Source organism: Phaseolus vulgaris, chromosome 11 (assembly GCF_000499845.2).
Source record: "Phaseolus vulgaris cultivar G19833 chromosome 11, P. vulgaris v2.0, whole genome shotgun sequence".
Classification (NCBI taxonomy): Eukaryota; Viridiplantae; Streptophyta; class Magnoliopsida; order Fabales; family Fabaceae; genus Phaseolus; species Phaseolus vulgaris.
The window spans coordinates 6891735-6897734 of record NC_023749.2 but is presented as its reverse complement, the minus strand read 5'-3'; positions in this window follow the sequence as shown (position 1 = coordinate 6897734).

The following is a 6000-nucleotide window of genomic DNA, read 5'->3' as shown; positions in this document are numbered from 1 at the left end:
AATAATTTTAAATGAAAAGGGCATATAAATATAAATTTAGTTATTCAGGTTTCATTTTAAAAAGAACCACCATCTCTGTAGAAAGTTCTTTTCCTTTCCTCTCTCTTCTCTCTACAATTCTGACTGACTTCCTTGTTCATCTGTTCGACGATCAGAGTCCACCATCAGACTCCTGACAGTGAGTACTACAAGACTGCCCTACAAGACTGCCCGATCAGAATCTATGATAGAGTAAGTTCATTTTTGCTCGTCAAATTTAGAACTTGTTAGGTTGTTTTCTTCCTTGCTTGCATGTGACCCTTTTAGCTTCAGGGTTAATCTCTGTTAGCTCAGAGTCTTAGTGATATAGTTAGATTTTTTATTAGGACTCTGTGATACAGGTTAAGTTACCTTTGGGTTCTTGGTGGTTTTGGAGCTCTTAGTAAATATCTTCTAATTTTCAGGTAAGGGAAACTAGCCTTAATTTCCAATAGAACACTAGGCTAGAAGATTTGAAGGTGAAATTGGATATATGGTTGCTGTTATACAATTATAATGTTGTTGAGTATTGGTTGTTGATGTTGATTAGAGTAATTTTAGCTATAGCAGGGACTTTGTTAATTTGGGTGCTCTCTGGTGTGATTTCGATCAACCTAAAATATTTTCGTTCAAACCAAAATTTCTGGGTGCTCTCTGGTGTGATTTCGATCAACCTAAAATATTTTCGTTCAAACCAAAATTTTTGGGTGCTCTCTGGTGTGATTTCGATCAACCTAAAATATTTTCGTTCAAACCAAAATTTCTGGGTGCTCTGGTGTGATTTCGATCAACCTAAAATATTTTCGTTCAATCCAAAATTTTGTATACATATATGAATATTGCTATTTTTATTATTTTAGCATAGTTTATTTTAGATTACTATTGTTAAATAACTTTTTGGATATATTTGGATTATTAGAAAGTTAAATTATATGTTATGATTGTATGGTGTATTGATGTGTTAAAAGAAGTGTGCAATGATGTGAAAGTGAGATCAAGACATAGTATTTTCAGGAAAGAAAGTACCGTGTTAAGATTGTTTAGGATGTGCATTGACTAGGGATTCGTCTAGAAGAAGATATCCTGACTCTACTGAGATAATGGAATCATATAGATGAAGTTATTCAGGTGGTGAGAGTCGAATGAGGTTCATATGAATGGGTAAGTTGTTTGAAAGATAACTAACTTGACCTGTTATATGAGTTAACCCTGTCATACTAGGAGAGAGATGATATTGAGATTATATATGTGCATAGCTGTGTGGATTTCACAGTGACATAGTATGACAGGTGCCGATCTCTGAGTCTAAGTCAACGCACGAGTCTTCCGGAAGTAGAGTCAAGTGTCTATGTTATATGAGTCCGTGGAAGTCTGACATGTGAAAGATGAATATATAATTTGTATGACACTTGATGATTTGAGAATTTGTATGAGACTTATGATTTATGTTTTATTAATTTCAAAGTGAAATTTTATAAAATTTTGTTTTATATGGCTAGCTTACCATGTTATTTGGTTGTGTTGTTTCTCTAACTCGTGTATTTGCAGGTAATAGAGCTCCAGTAAGCAGCAAACGGATTAGATAGATTTAAATAGAATGCTTTGTTTTGTTTTGTTTTTAAACTTTTTGGATGTATATATTAAATTCCTATGAAGAGGGTATTTTAAGATACAAATATGAGAAAACAATATATGTTTATATATTAATTAGATATTGCACGCATAATATAAAAAAAAAAGAATAAAATTAGGATGTTACACAAAACCCAATTTGTTAACAAAACCCAATTTGTTAACAAAACCCAATTTGTTAACAAAACCCAATTTGTTAACAAAACCCAATTTGTTAACAAAACCCAATTTGTTAGCTAAACTTAGTTTCAAAACAAAACTACCGAATTTTATATAATGATTTTCCGTTACAAAAGCTTATATAATATTAGTTGAATCTATGAAATTTTGTTATGGTTTTTCATGCTGATTTAAATTTTAAAGAAAATATATTTTAGTTCTAAAATGATTTTGTCTGTTTTTATTTATTTAAAAATACTTATTAGTATAATTTTTTTAACATTTTAACCACTTTTCCTTTCGTAAGCTATAGATAGTTTAATACTAAATATGAAAATTATTAATTAGTATAATCAAGACAAAAAAAAAAATTAACATAATTATATTTTTAGACACATAATTTAATTAAGTAATCTATTTATTATCTAATATAAGAAGGTAATTGTATTAATTATTTTTACTTTTTTCACTAAATATTTTATTTTAATATTGTATTTTATTTAAAATAATTATATTTTACTTAAAGTTTATAATTTTATATATATATATATATATAAATGTTGATCTTATAGCATTGATTCATTATAAAGTATTTTAAATATATCATAAATGGGAAAGATAAAAAAGATAGATTTTAAAAACTAGTAATTATAATATATCAAAATCATATGTAATATAAAAAATAACTATTAATCTTTCTCTCTATCCTTGCACATTTAAACTATAGTACACACACGTGTATATATTATTTTAATATTTATATTTTTAAAAATAATTATATTTTAATTGTAAAATAATAATAAAAAATATTATATATAATTTTTATTTTATAATTATATATTCATCATTTTATACGTAAAGCATTTATCAATGACAAAATGTATGAATATATTACAATTAAAGTTATTTTCTTTTATTTTAAACTAAATATTATAAAATATTAGTTTTATTATTATTATTTATTATTGCATATTCTTGTGAAATTCTCCCAAATTTACATAATACAATAATGTCACAATCAATAAACATTATATCTTACTTTGAAATATTCATTTTCATATAATTAAAAAAAAAACTTAAAAATTACAACTGTTTCTCTCTCAAATCAAATTGATGTTTGCTTAGTAAAAATGGAATAATAACATCAAACTTTAAGATAATATGTCTATATATTTAAAACTCTTATAAGAACCTTCATCAATTATCTTACATTTTAAAAAAAAATAAAATACATGTGTATATACTTTTGGTTCTCACAACATGATTTGTAAGTTGATGAGATTATACTATACAAAAGGTAGTCTCTTCTCTTTTGGTTAATTACTCCCCTAAAAAACATTCTTCAACTTTCTATGATTTGCAAAGTTGAATCCAAAAATTTCAAGTAATTTAGTAGGACTATATCTCATAAATCAAACTAGATTTTAGATAGATATTAAATGTTAGAATTTGTGCATAAATTACCTCGAATTATACTATGTGATGTAGAGTCACTTAATGTTGTTGTGTCATAGTAACACTTAGTTAATGAAATGTATTACCATCATTTTTTATAATCCTTACCATTTCAATTATAATTAAAGGTGGAAGAAAAAAAAGAAATATAACCATATAAAAAAAATAAAAAAAAATATACATAATTTTTCCTACCAACTTTCTTATAGAAGATAAAATAAGTAAGTTATCCCAACACAAACTTATTCCATCAAGTTTATATGAGGCTCTATTACCATCACTATAGTGATGCATATAGTAAATATTTACTTTAAAGTGTAACATATATAACATAAATGAATTTTTGATAAGTAAATAATTATAAAATTCCAAAAAACAGGTTTTATATTACCAAAATACAAGTATATAGTAATATATATGTGTCCATAATTTTTCAAAACATTATAATAAAATAAAATAAAAAGTCATATTGACATCTACTAATGTGTTAACACATGATCATTATAGTCATGTCATGACACATATAAAACGTAAGAATAATTTGATATTTTAAAAACAAAAATCATCTTTAAAAAAATTAGAATTTTCAGTTATTAAAACAATCAAAGAATTTCAACTTGACTTCCAAAGACACATTATGTTCTTTCACTAAATACTAACACTTAGTTCAATATTTGAACTTATACACTCACATAATATTTTTATAAGCAGTTGGGGTAATTCCTTGGATGTAATCAATTAGCTATCTTGAGAAAATGTCCATGGACTTCTCACAATTAAAATCTCCAGCTAAGTAATTTGAAGTTAATAAAACTTGAATACTAACTTGGACTAGACTAATTACTACCTTGCTAAGTCTCACTCACATCAATCTAACACATTTCATTATAAAACTCAATTCTTAATAATTATTCATTTCAAACATTTAAAATATACACTTAAATTTATCAAACTAAATTATAATTATGAATATCAAATTCGTTTGAAAAATATAAAAAACAATAAAATTTTAATTTTTTTAGCATTTTGCTAAGTGAAATTTGACCAATGAGTGATTTTTTACAATAATTTTTTATTTGTTGTTCAAGTTATTTAACTTAATAAAATCTCAATCCATTGATCAAAATCCTCAAAGATTCATATTGTTTTAAAATTGTTGAGCAATTTTAATTTAAAACTAACTCATCACCTCAAATTTGACACGTTTAACAATTTCATCAATCAAAACATTTTAGCATCAAATTCAATTACAACAAAAATATGTAACTCTATTTGATTATCTTAAACCTCACCAATTATACCACATCCCACCAATTTTCCACTTTTTAACTCAAACAAATTTTAAACTTCCAAAAAATTCAATTTATTAAATATATCCAAAACTCCATACATACCTAAGTCACCAATTTTTGGATAAAAAATCTCATTTATAAAACTATCAATTTTATTGCATCACAAATTAAGTTTTTATAAAATATTTCCAACTAACAACTCATCCAAAAAAAAAAAACTCTACTAAACTCAAAATCTCAAATACAATCACAAAGCTCTATGCATACAAACTTCACTAAAAAAAGTACAATTTAAAACTTAAAAGGAAAATAAAACTTACTCACAATAAAAATCTAATAAGATAAAATTGTTCTAAACATTTTTTATCTCTTAAGCCGTGGCTTGAGATTGGAGACAATAAAAAAAAAAAAAGTCCCAGAATTTTAAAAAGAATGATGAAACTGTTTAAAAAAAAGAAATTTAGAAAAATAATACATTTTGTAAAATAAATTGTTAAATAATTAAAATTATAATTTACACACTAAATCTATCTTAAATTTTTTACTTTTATTATTTTTAAAACTACCTCTAATAAATATAAAAACTAAGTTTTACAGTTTAGAGATATTTTAATTGACGAAAGGCACATTTTACTTCATTATTTATCTTTCAACAACACCTAAGAATTATTTTAATGCATGTTTTAATTTATTTTGTTGGATATATTTATATAAGGCAACTTTTTGACCTTAAATTTTAAAGCCTAAAAATGATTTAATCTATCTTTTTAATAAATAAATAAAAGTTCGAGTGAATGTGAATTGAATAGAAACATCGATATGGAATACTTTGTTTCGATGAATCCATTATTAAATTAAAATTCAAAATATTTTCTATAAGTTGATGTTATGTGATAGGGGATTTTAATTTTGATTACAATATAAATTTAGAAATGACACCTTATATATGTGTATAAGTTTTTTTTATGAAATTCGGGCAATTTTTACTCCTTATTATTAAAATATGGTCATTTTTATAAGTTGTAAAAGTCACGTCAACATATTACAATCTTTATATAATCATTTTATTGACATGATTTTTTCACAATTAATACGATTTCTTTAACTTTAAAAGGTGATCAATTTTAATAATAAAAGATAAAAGTTGTCACACTTTTTATAAGAAAACTCATATGTATGAGATTAAAAAATTGAAAAATATTGTGTGAATGATCTTGTTTTATGTCTTCTACAAACAAAAACAAAAAATTGAAGGAGAAGGAATCAAAATTTTCAAAATATGGGGGACAGTTAATTAATCATATGATCTAATTAAAGATATAATAATATTCTAATTAACTCCTTGAATTAATTAGCATGAATCCACCACCCAATTTTTCAACAATTAACAAACCTTTTAAAACCTTATGTGCACGTAGGTCTGATTTGAAAGAAAATAATTATA